Source organism: Stegostoma tigrinum, chromosome 2 (genome assembly GCF_030684315.1).
Source record: "Stegostoma tigrinum isolate sSteTig4 chromosome 2, sSteTig4.hap1, whole genome shotgun sequence".
Taxonomy (NCBI): domain Eukaryota; kingdom Metazoa; phylum Chordata; class Chondrichthyes; order Orectolobiformes; family Stegostomatidae; genus Stegostoma; species Stegostoma tigrinum.
In genome coordinates this window covers 161,812,572-161,825,677 of record NC_081355.1, presented here as the reverse complement: position 1 = coordinate 161,825,677, position 13,106 = coordinate 161,812,572, and the positions used below count along the sequence as shown (strand labels likewise).

General features: G+C 46.4%; 1 protein-coding gene across 1 annotated transcript in view; it reads right to left on the bottom strand.

Moving 5' to 3' along the window:
• LOC125466645 (plectin-like) overlaps positions 1-12,823 on the bottom strand; it is a 31,477-nt gene extending 18,654 nt beyond the window's left edge. The window contains exon 1 of the mRNA XM_048561447.2: positions 12,699-12,823. The gene's annotated coding sequence lies outside the window, so the exon portion shown is untranslated. The remainder of the gene's footprint in view (positions 1-12,698) is intronic.
• Between the last annotated feature and the right edge of the window lie 283 nt (positions 12,824-13,106).

Here is a 13,106-nt window from a genome sequence, read left to right as displayed (position 1 = left end):
GCCACAATCAGTGAGGATAGGTAACTGCACCTCTGCCACAAGAACACTCAGCACCCACTGGAGCCGTCCCAAGGATGGGTCCTCAGACCCCTACTGTATTCCCTGTACGGCCTGCACGCATATGGCTGTGCTGCCAAATTCCGAACGAACGCCATCTACAAGTTTGCTGACGACACCACCACAGTGGGATATATATCCAACAATGATGAGTCAAAATACAGAAGAGAGATAGAGGGCTCAGTGACGTAGTGTAATAATCTGTCTCTCAATGTTGGAAAAACTAAAGAACTGATCATTGACTTCAGAAAGAAAGAAGGAGAACATGTCCCCATCTACATCAACGCAACTGAGGTTGAGAATGTGAAGAGCATCAAGTTCTTCAGAGGGACGATAACCAATGACCTGTCCTAGGCTTCTCACATAGATACAACTGTGAAGGAGGCACAATAACCTCTTCTTCCCCAGCCAGCTCAGGAAATTTGCCATGTCCATAAGGTCCCTCACCAACTTCTACAGATGCACCACTGAAAGCACGCTGTCCGGGTGCATACCAGCCTGGTATGGCAACTGCCCTGCCCAGGATTGTGAGAAACTACAGAAGGTAGTGTACACAGCCCAGACCATCAAAGAAGCCCACCTTCTATCCATGGACTCTACTTACACAGCTCACTGTCACGAAAGACTGCCAATATCATCAAAGACCCATCATATCACAGCAATGATCTCCTACAACCTCTTCTATCAGGCTGCAGATACAGAAACCTGAACACATGCACAAACAAAATGTTGAATGGCCTGGGTAGAGTGGATGTTATGAAGATGTTTTCATTACCAGGAGAGACTAAAACCCGAGTAAAGGGAGGACCTTCTAGAACAGAGACAAGAAGAAACTTCTTCAGCCAGGGAGTGGTGAATCTATGGAATTCACTGCCACAGAAGGCTGTGAAGGCCAGGTCGTTGAGCATATTCAAGACGGAGACAGATAGGTTCTTGATTAGCAAGGGGATCAAGGGTTATGGGGAGGTGGCAGGAGAATGGGGTTGAGAAACTTACCAGGCATGATTGACTGGTAGAGCAGACTTGTTAGGCTGAATGGCCTATTTTCTGCTCCTATGTCATATGGTCTTATAGAAGCAACTCATCACATACCTCATCACTAAGGACTGACTTAAATCCTATTCAGCATCTCCTTGTACTTCAAACCCTCTCAAGTTTTATATGTGAGGTTTTCTTGCACTTCTGTTAATAGACTAAGTGCATACTCCACCTCAAATACACATCTAATCGATCCAGGGAGTGATGTTGAGGGGTATTTCTGTCACTGGAAGCCAGTGTCCAGTGGAGTCACACAGGATTGGTGTTGTTGCTCTTACTGTTTGTGGTTTATATAAATGATTTAGGAGGGTTTTGGTCAGTAAGTTTGAGGATAATATAAAAATTGGTAGGGAGGTAAATAGTGAGGAGGACAGTGTTAGATTACAGGAGGGTATGGATGGGCTGGTCAGTATCCAATGGGATTCAATCCGGATAAATGTGAGGTGATGATGCACGTTGGCAGGACAGACAAGGCAAGGGAACACATGATGAACAGCAGGACCCTGGGAAGCCCCAAGGATCAGAGGGACCCTGGTGTGCATGTACAACAGTCCCTTAAGGTCTCAGGGCAAGTGGATAAAGTGAAGAAGGATATGATATTCTTGCTTTTATTAGCTGAGGGATAAGTTTAAGGAGCAGAGATTTTAATGGAACTTTACGGTTAAGCCACAGCTGGAGTATTGTGTGCAGTTCTGGAACCCACACTATCAGAGGGGTGTGATAGCACTGGAGGGGGTGTAGAGGGAGATTTACCAGGGTGTTTCCTGGGCTGGAGAGTTTCAGTGATGAAGAGAGACTGGACAGACTTGAGTCGTTTTCCTTAAAACAGAACGCAGATTTGGTGGAGGGGGCATCATTGTCATGTATAAAATGTTGAGGGGCACAGACAGGGTAGATAGGAATAACGTTTCCCCTTGTTGGAACTCTAACCCTTCTGCAGAAAAGTTTTTTTTCACCCAGAGGGTGGTGGGAATTTGGGACTCACTGCCTGTGAGGGTGGGAGAGGCAAAAGCCCTCATCGCATTGAAGAAGTATTTAGATGTTCACTAGCACTGCCAAACCAAAGCTATAGGCCAAGTGCTGGAAAATAGGATTAGAATAGCTGGGTTATAATTGTTTCAGAGATAGTAGGAACTGCAGATGCTGGAGAATCTGAGATAACAAGGTGTAGAGCTGGATGAACACAGCAGGTCAGGCAGCATCAGACGAGCAGGAAGGCTGATGTTGCGAGCCTAGACCCTTCTTAAGAAAAACATTTTCTGAAGAAGGGTCTAGGCCTGAAACATCAGCCTTCCTGCTCCTCTGATGCTGCTTGGCCTGCTGTGTTCACTCAACTCTACACCTTGTTATCTTAGAATAGATGGGTGGATGTTTCGACTTACACAGACCTGATGGGCTGAAGGGCATTTACATGTGCTGTAGATGTCTGTGGCTATATATTCTCACAGCACCCATGGAGGAAAGGCACTCCCTACTGGGTGTGAAGTAGCAGACCTCATTAACATGACCACACCCCCTCCAAATACCAGAAACTATGATATAGAAACAGTCCCGTGTATACCCTCATAGTTCACAGACCTGAGCAGTCACAGTTAACTGTGTGTAAGCAATGCACCTCCTCAAGCACAGGTAACATGTGCCTTAATAGTGAGTGGTGAAGCAGCTCTTCAGCTGAATGGAATTCAAACAAGGTTATATCAATGAACACCTGGCACTTTGCATTCCACAGAAGAAACTCTCAAAGAACAAAACAATGTGTCCTGGGAGTATTTGATGGGGGACAGTATAGACACAGCTTTCCTCTGTATCTCTGATAATGGGAACTGCAGATGCTGGAGAATCCAAAGATAATGAAATGTGAGGCTGGATGAACACAGCAGGCCCAGCAGCATCTCAGGAGCACAAAAGCTGACATTTCGGGTCTAGGCCCGTCATCAGAGAGGGGGATGGGGTGGGGGTTCTGGAATAAATAGGGAGAGAGGGGGAGGCAGACCGAAGATGGAGAGAAAAGAAGATAGGTGGAGAGGAGAGTATAGGTGGGGAGGTAGGGAGGGGATAGGTCAGTCCAGGGAAGATGGACAGGTCAAGGAGGTGGGATGAAGTTAGTGGGTAGGAGATGGAGCTGCGGCTTGGGGTGGGAGGAAGGGATGGGTGAGAGGAAGAACAGGTTAGGGAGGCAGAGACAGGTTGGACTGGTTTTGGGATGCAGTGGGTGGAGGGGAAGAGCTGGGCTGGTTGTGTGGTGCAGTGGGGGGAGGGGACGAACTGGGCTGGTTTTGGGATGCGGTGGGGGAAGGGGAGATTTTGAAAATGGTGAAGTCCACATTGATACCATTGGGCTGCAGGGTTCCCAAGCGGAATATGAGTTGCTGTTCCTGCAACCTTCGGCTGGCATCATTGTGGCACTGCAGGAGGCCCATGATGGACATGTCATCTGAGCAATGGGAGGGTGAGTGGAAATGGTTTGCGACTGGGAGGTGCAGTTGTTTATTGCGAACCGAGCGGACGTGTTCTGCAAAGCGGTCCCCAAGCCTCCGCTTGGTTTCCCCAATGTAGAAGAAGCCACACGGGGTACAGTGGATGCAGTATACCACATTGGCAGATGTGCAGGTGAACCTCTGCTTAATGTGGAAAGTCATCTTGGGCCTGGGGACCTACTAACCTCATCCCACCTCCTTGACCTGTCCGTCTTCCCTGGACTGACTTATCCCCTCCCTACCTCTCCACCTATACTCTCCTCTCCACCTATCTTCTTTTCTCTCCATCTTCGGTCCGCCTCCCCCTCTCTCCCTATTTATTCCAGAACCCCCACCCCATCCCCCTCTCTGATGAAGGGTCTAGGCCCGAAACATCAGCTGTTGTGCTCCTGAGATGCTGCTGGGCCTGCTGTGTTCATCCAGCCTCACATTTCATTATCTTCCTCTATATCTCACCCAGTTTCTGGGAGTGTTTTATAGGAATGATGTAGAGAGAGCTTTACGCCATATTTAACTCCATTCTGTAAAATACAGACCCAGAGTCCTCAAGAGTTTGTATGACATAGCCTTCATCCCTGGGTACATTCTTGTAAACCTCCTGTAGACCTCCTCCAGCACCACCATTCTTTCCTTGGATATGGGAACCAAAAATGCTCATAATATTCCAGACGTGATCTAACCAGAGCTTTATACAACCTCGGCAGTACGTCCCTGCTTTTGTATGCTGTGCCTGCCCTGATATGGAAATATAGAGCATGCTTTACCCGGTACCTAACCCCATGCTGCCCCTGCCCTTGAAGTGTCCAAAAGGGGCAGTCTTAGATGGAGCTTTATTCTGTGTCTAACACCATGCTGTCCCTGTTCCTTGGAGTGTTTGATGGGGGTGGGGGGCAATGTAGAGGGAGCTTTACTCTGTATTAGGTCCCTTTTAAATCTTTCCCCTCTCAATTTAAGCTTATTTCCTCTAGTTTGTACTTCCCAATCCAGGGGAAAAGACCTTGGCTATTTACCCTATCCATTCCCCTAATGAATTCATAAGCCTCCAGAAGGTCATTGCTCAGCTTCCAATGCTCTAGGGAAAATAGCTCCAGCCTATTCAGCTTCTCCCTGTAGATCAAACTTCCCAACCCTGGCAATATCCTTGTAAACTTTTTTCTGAACTCTCTCAAGTTTAACATTTTCTTTTAGAAGAGAGATCAGAATTGAACACAGTTTTCTAAAAGTGATCTAACCAATATGAAATGACCTCCCAACTCCTATACTCAATGCACTGACCAATGAAAGCAAGATTACCAAAACATCTTTTTCACTATCCTACCTACCTGTGACACCACTTTCAAGGAACTATGAACCTGCACCCCAAGGGCTCACTGTTCAGCAACATTCCCCAGATACTTAATATTAAAGTGCATAAGTCCTGCCCTGATTTGCCTTCCCAAAATGCAACACCTCACATTTATCTAAATTTGCTTCTGAGACTTTATAAAGCTCTAGTTATGCCCCATTTAGAATACTGTGTCCAATTTTGGGCCCACACCTCAGGAAGGACATACTAGCCCTGGAGCGTGTCCAGCGGAGATTCACACAGATGATCTCTGGAATGGTAGGTTTAACATATGATAAACGGCTAAGGATCCTGGGATTGTACTCATTAGAGTTTAGAAGGTTGAGGGGAGATCTAATAGAAACTTACCAGAGAATGCATGGCTTAGAAAGGGTGGACCCTGGGAAGTTATTTCCATTAGGCAGGGAGACTAGGACCCGTGGGCACAGCCTTAAAATTAGAGGGGGTAAATTTAAAACAGAAATGAGACGACGTTTCTTCAGCCAGAGAGTGGTGCGCTTGTGGAATTCATTGCCACGGAGTGCAGTGGAGGCCGGGATGTTAGATGCCCCTAAGGCAGAGATCGACAAATTCTTGATCTCACAAGGAATCAAGGGCTACGGGGAGAGTGCAGGGAAGTGGAGTTGAAATGCCCATCATATAGAACATAGAACATAGAACATTACAGCACAGTACAGGCCCTTCGGCCCTCGATGTTGTGCCAACCTGTCAGACTGATCTCAAGCCCATCTAACCTACACTATTCCATGTACATCCATATGCTTATTCAATCACGACTTAAATGTACCTAAAGTTGGTGAATCTACTACCGTTACAGGCAAAGTGTTCCATTCCCTTACTACTCTCTGAGTAAAGAAACTACCTCTGACATCTGTCCTATATCTTTCATCCCTCAATTTAAAGCTATGTCCCCTCGTGCTTGCCGTCACCATCCTAGGAAAAAGGCTCTCCCTATCCACCCTATCTAACCCTCTGATTATTTTGTATGTTTCAATTAAGTCACCTCTCAACCTTCTTCTCTCTAATGAAAACAGCCTCAAGTCCCTCAGCCTTTCCTCGTAAGACCTTCCCTCCATACCAGGCAACATCCTAGTAAATCTCCTCTGCACCCTTTCCAAAGCTTCCACATCCTTCTTATAATGCGGTGACCAGAACTGTACACAATACTCCAAGTGCGGCCGCACCAGAGTTTTGTACAGCTTCACCATAACCTCTTGGTTTCGGAACTCGATCCCTCTATTAATAAAAGCTAAAACACTGTATGCCTTCTTAACAGCCCTGTCAACCTGGGTGGCAACTTTCAAGGATCTGTCGTACATGGACACCGACATCAGCCATGATTTAAATGGCGGAGTGGACTTGATGGGCCGGATGGCCTTACTTCCACTCCTATGTCTCATGGTCTTAAACTCCAGCCGCCACCCCTCAGCCCATTGGCCCATCTAATCAAGGTCATGTTGTACTCTGAGATAGCAAAATGTTGAGCTGGATGAACACAGCAGGTCAGGCAGCATCTTAGGATCACAAAAGCTGACGTTTCGGCCCTAGACCCTTCATCAGAAAAGGGGGATGGGGAGAGGGTTCTGAAATAAATAGGGAGAGAGGGGGAGGCTGATCAAAGATGGATAGAGGAGAAGTTAGGTGGAGCGGACAAAAGGGTTGCAGTGGGAGAGAGATTCCCTGAGATGTGTCCGGAGGGAGGAGAGTAACTTCTTCAGGTTAGGCATCCCTGGAAGATGCTTCACAGTGCGTTTAAAATTGTATCAGAGATAATGGGGACTAAACCATTGTTATACCTTTACTGGAAAAAGTTTAGAGGGCTCTGTGCAATAAGATCTCACTCCGTCAGTCACTTGCCGTCTGGTGTGAGTTTTGCAAATGTTTTGTGCTCTGTGTTTGCAGTGCACATGGGGAGAGTTCTTGATTGGAGGAAGGACTCTCCTCCAGAATCCTGAGGATTAGAGAAAGTTAGCACAACTGACCCCATATCCCCAACTCTGCCCCATGCCATTCCCTGTGATTGAAATTGCATGTGCCTGTGCAAGTGACTGTGTGTGAGTGCATGTGTTTGTGTGAGCAGAGTGTGTGTGGGTGAGAGTATGTCCTTGTTTCTGTGTAGGTTTATGTGTGGGTGTCTGACATTGTATGTCAGTGTGTATGTGTCTGTGCCTGTGCACATGTAAGAGACTGTACATTGTGTATGAGTGACTGTGTATGGGTGAGTGTGCAAGTATGTGTATGAGTGTATTCATGTGTGTGAGACAGTGAGTGAATGTGTGTCCACATCTGTGTGCGTGAGAGTGAGTGTGTGTGAATGATTGAGTGATTGTGAGTGAGAAAGTGAATATGTGTATGAGTTTGTGTATGTGGCAGTGAATAAGCGTGTGTGAGAGAGTAGGTGAGGGTGTCAGAATGAGTGAGTGAGTTTGTGTGAAAGTGAGTGAATGAGCAAGAGAGTGAGTTTGTGTGTGAGAGTGAGGGCGTGTTAGAGATAGCGTATCTGTGAGAGTGAATGTGAGTGCATATGTGAGTGAGTGAGTATGCACAAGAGTGAGTTTGTGTGGGTGCAAGAGAGGGAATGAATGAGTTTGTGCTTGAGATTGACTCTGAGGGACTGAATGAGTGATTACATGTGAGAGTACGCCTGTGTAGGAAGTAGTGAATGTGTATGTGTGTGTATGCAAGAGTTAATGAGCGTGCAAAACAGTCTGCATGCCTGAGCGTGTGTCCGAGTGTCTGTGCATGAGAGTGTGTGTGTGTGTGTGTGTGTGTGTGTGTGTGTGTGTGTGTGTGTGTGTGTATGTGTGTGTGTGTGTGTGTGTGTGTGTGTGTGTGTGTGTGAGAGTATGTGTGTTTATGGTGGGTTGATGCTGAGAACTATTTCCTGAATCTCACTAAAATACAGCCTGAAGGGCAGCTCTGAATTATCAGGATTGTGTGGGAAGGTGTTGGGCGTGGTATAGAACATAGAACATAGAACAGTACAGCACAGAACAGGCCCTTCAGCCCACAATGTTGTGCTGACCATTGATCCTCATGTATGCACCCTCAAATTTCTGTGACCATATACATGTCCAGCAGTCTCTTAAATGACCCCAATGACCTTGCTTCCACAACTGCTGCTGGCAACGCATTCCATGCTCTCACAACTCTCTGCGTAAAGAACCTGCCTCTGACATCCCCTCTATACTTTCCACCAACCAGCTTAAAACTATGACCCCTCGTGCTAGCCATTTCTGCCCTGGGAAATAGTCTCTGGCTATCAACTCTATCTATGCCTCTCATTATCTTGTATACCTCAATTAGGTCCCCTCTCCTCCTCCTTTTCTCCAATGAAAAGAGACCGAGCTCAGTCAACCTCTCTTCATAAGATAAGCCCTCCAGTCCAGGCAGCATCCTGGTAAACCTCCTCTGAACCCTCTCCAAAGCATCCACATCTTTCCTATAATAGGGTGCCCAGAACTGGACGCAGTATTCCAAGTGTGGTCTAACCAAAGTTTTATAGAGCTGCAACAAGATCTCACGACTCTTAAACTCAAATCCCCCTGTTAATGAAAGCCAAAACACCATATGCTTTCTTAACAACCCTGTCCACTTGGGTGGCCATTTTAAGGGATCTATGTATCTGCACACCAAGATCCCTCTGTTCCTCCACACTGCCAAGAATCCTATCCTTAATCCTGTACTCAGCTTTCAAATTCGACCTTCCAAAATGCATCACCTCGCATTTATCCAGGTTGAACTCCATCTGCCACCTCTCAGCCCATCTCTGCATCCTGTCAATGTCCCGCTGCAGCCTACAACAGCCCTCTACACTGTCAACGACACCTCCGACCTTTGTGTCGTCTGCAAACTTGCTGACCCATCCTTCAATCCCCTCGTCCAAGTCATTAATAAAAATTACAAACAGTAGAGGCCCAAGGACAGAGCCCTGTGGAACTCCACTCACCACTGACTTCCAGGCAGAATATTTTCCTTCTACTACCACTCGCTGTCTTCTGTTGGCCAGCCAATTCTGTATCCAAGCAGCTAAGTTCCCCTGTATCCCATTCCTCCTGACCTTCTGAATGAGCCTACCATGGGGAACCTTATCAAATGCCTTACTGAAGTCCATATACACCACATCCACAGCTCGACCCTCATCAACTTTTCTAGTCACATCCTCAAAAAACTCGATAAGGTTTGTAAGGCATGACCTACCCCTCACAAAGCCGTGTTGACTGTATTTGATCAAGCCATGCTCTTCCAGATGGTCATAAATCTTATTCCTCAGAATCCTTTCTAACACCTTGCAGACGACAGACGTGAGACTTACCGGTCTGTAATTGCCGGGGATTTCCCTATTTCCTTTCTTGAAGAGAGGAATTACATTTGCCTCTCTCCAGTCCTCAGGTACGACTCCAGTGGAGAGCGAGGATGCAAAGATCTTCGCAAGTGGCGAAGCAATTGCATTTCTCGCTTCCCAAAGCAGCCGAGGACAAATCTGATCCGGGCCTGGCGACTTGTCAATCTTAATGTTTGACAAAATTTTCAGCACATCAGCTTCGTCTATCTCTATCCATTCCAGCATGCACACCTGCTCTTCAAAGGTTTCATTCACTACAAAGTTCGTTTCTGTCGTAAAGACAGAAGCAAAAAACGCATTTAGGGCTTCCCTACCTCCTCAGGCTCCACACACAAGTTCCCTATGCTATCCCTGATCGGCCCTACTCTTTCTTTGACCATTCTCTTATTCCTCACGTAAGTGTAAAATGCCTTTGTGTTTTGCCGGATTCCTTCTGCCAAGCCTTTCTCGTGCCCCCTCCTGGCTCTCCTCAGACCATTTTTGAGCTCCTTCCTTGCCTGCATGTAATCCTCTCTAGCTGAACTTGACCCTAGCTTCCTCCACCTTATGTAAGCTACCTTCTTCCTTTTCACTAGAAGCTCCACCGCTCTCGTCATCCAAGGTTCCCTAATCTTACCCCTTCTTGCCTGTCTCAGAGGGACATATTTACTCATCACTCCCAACAACTGTTCCTTAAACCGTCTCCACATGTCGATCGTTCCCTTACCATGGAACAACTGCTCCCAGTCCATGCTTCCTAACTCATGTCTAATCGCATCATAGTTTCCTCTTCCCCAATTAAATATCCTCCCATTCTGCCTAATCCTCTCCTTCTCCATAGCTATGTAGAATGTGAGGCAGTTATGGTCACTATCACCAAAATGCTCTCCCACCACAAGATCTGATACCTGCCCTGGCTCGTTTCCGAGCACCAAGTCTAGAATGGCCTCTCCCCTCGTCGGCCTGTCAACGTACTGCGTTAGGAAACCCTCCTGAACACACCTTACAAAAACAGCTCCATTCAAATCTTCTGCTCGAAGGAGGTTCCAATCAATATTAGGAAAGTTAAGGTCACCCATTACAACAACCCTACTGCGTGCACACTTTTCCAAAATCTGCCGACCTATGCTTTCTTCAATCTCCCTGCTGCTATTGGGGGGCCTGTAGTAAACCCCTAACGAGGTGACTACTCCCTTGCTGTTCCTAATTTCCACCCATACTGACTCAGTAGGCAGATCTTCCTCGACAAAGGAAGCTTCTGTAGCTGTGATACCCTCTCTGATTAGTAGTGCTACATCCCCTCCTCTTTTTCCCCCCTCCCTATTCTTTTTAAATGTTCTAAACCCTGGAACATCCAGCAACCATTCCTGCCCATGAGAAACCCATGTCTCTGTTATGGCCACAACATCATAGCACCAGGTACTGATCCATGCTCTAAGTTCATCACTTTTATTCCTGATACTCCTTGCATTAAAGCAAACACACTTTAACCGATCCCTTGGTTCCTTCCCAGGAAAATCCTTCCCACTAGCTGGTCTACCTCTTGCTACTGCCTCACCTGATCACTCCACTAATGATTTGCTCAACTGCATTATGAAACAATCCGTCAGCAGGTATTTTATCAGATGTGCAAAACCCAACACTGCGCAAGACCTGTTACCATGGAAAACCTCTGCATATCTGAGCAAGGTAAAAGTCCAGATTGATTTTGGCTGAGACTCCCAGTTTAAGGCAGTATCGCCCTCTGAAAAATGTATTTTTATCTTTTATTCATTCTGGGGATGTGGGAGTTGTATTCATCCCTAATCCCCATCTCCAATCACCTTGCTGTGTAAACTTTGTACTTTGTGGCTTGTTAGAGTATTAGCACAGCAGAAGCTGTAGAAATAAAGGAGCAGACAGAGGCAGACATAGGCAACAGCTGAAACTTATAGTCACCTTGTGCTTTCAGTGTAGTAGACATGTGCCAAAACATGTCTCAAATCAAAAGAAACACTGAGCAACCTAAGAGGATATCAGGCCAGTGAGCCGAAACATTGATCAGGAGTTGGTTTAATGACATATACAGTGAAAGAGGGGCAGTCTGGCAGAACAGAGGCAGTTTGGCAAAAGGTGGGGCAGTTTGGCAAAAGGGAGGCAGATTGGCAGAAGGTGGGCAGTTTGACAGAAATGGGGGCAGTTTGAAAAAGGGGGGCAGTTTGGCAGAAGGTGGGCAGTTTGACAGAAGTGGGGGCAGTTTGGCAGAAGTGGGGTAGTTTGGCAGAGAGAATTGAAACTAAGGGTGAGACTTTTAAAACAGAGGCTTTCTATAATGGGGACACTGCGATGTTACTGGCAGGGACTTGCTATGAATTAACATGTAGACAGCAGAGTTTTGAGAACCTAACACAGGACTGTGGGTGAACAGGTGGAAAGGCACTGGGATAGCCAAGTCTGGCAGAAGGAAGGGAAACAGTGAGAGTTTCAGTAGCTGATCAGCAGAGTCAAGGGCACAGTCAGGGACTACTACTGGAGGCAGTGTGGGGGGAGGTGGGACAAATAGATGGTTGTAGTGATGGTGTGAATTTGTGGATAGGAGTGTAATAGGACAGAACACCTGGTTGACAGATCAGTGCATACGGGGGACCGGTCAATGGACATGGCAGACTGGGCAGTGCGTGTGGAGAATAATTTGTTTTACCGAGAGAGTGGTAGAAACATGAAATGTGCTGCCTGAAGGAGTGGTGGAGGCAGGTATTATCACAACGTTCAAGAACCACTGGGATGAGTTCTTAAAATTCCAGAGCTTAGTAGGCTATGCACCAAGTGTAGGTAAATGGGATTAGCGTCATTTGAGGTTTGTTGATCAGCATAGACACGGTGAGTTGAAGAGCTGTATGACTATGACTGGTGAGTGGGTTTAGGGGACTGGGAAGAACAAATAGTCGATGTGAGATCTTTATCAGGGTTGGAGGGAGGTTTTAGCTAAGGAACAGAATGTCATTGGGCTCCTGCCTGATCTGATTAATAATGAAGACATATAAATCCCCAAAATCACGATGAGACAGACACGGAAGTGAGTCGAAACATTGAAATATGATTCAGGGAGAAGGAAGCTGATTTTTTCCCACACACTGAGGATCATAGAACATAGTCACAAAACCAAATGAAAATTATTTCCAAGATTACATCCCATCTAATCCCATTCTCCCTCTCAGTGCCTGCACTCTTTTAATATCCCAGCCAGTCTAATCCCAGTTCTCTTTATCCATTGCATGAGGTCACTGGTTTCTGTGCACCTCCTAGCTCCCTGAACACATCTGTGCTCTGAGGAATTCCTTGTATAATTCAGTTTCAGAGTGCTGTATGTAGCTTGACTCTCAATCACAAACTGTGCATCTCACACAGACACTGGCCTGAAGGAAACTGATGCACCAATAAAGAGTTAAACTTCACCTCAGTAGAGCACTTCTCCTACCTGTGAATGCTCAGTCCAGCTTCTCTCGTAGCCTGCTCCTCCTTCAAACAGTCTGGATAACTCTCACTTAGTTCTGTTCCTTTTTATAGCAGAGATTCCCCGCCCTGACACTCGAACAGTGTTGTTGTCAGCAGGTTTGTTTTCAATGTGAAATCAATGAATGGAGGCGGCACCAAGCCACAACTGCCCAAACTTGTCAGAGGTAAGGAATGGTGTTAGGCCAGTTGAAAAAAAAATCCCAGTGCAAGATGCTGCTTCCTTAGACTTAACCCCAAACATTAACCTTATCCTGAACACAATCACTACAACAAATCCACTCCACAAATCCTAACCTCAAAAACCTTAACACTAACCCCTCCTCAAACCTATAACTTAATTCACACCCTAAACCTATTTCCTTCCCAAACA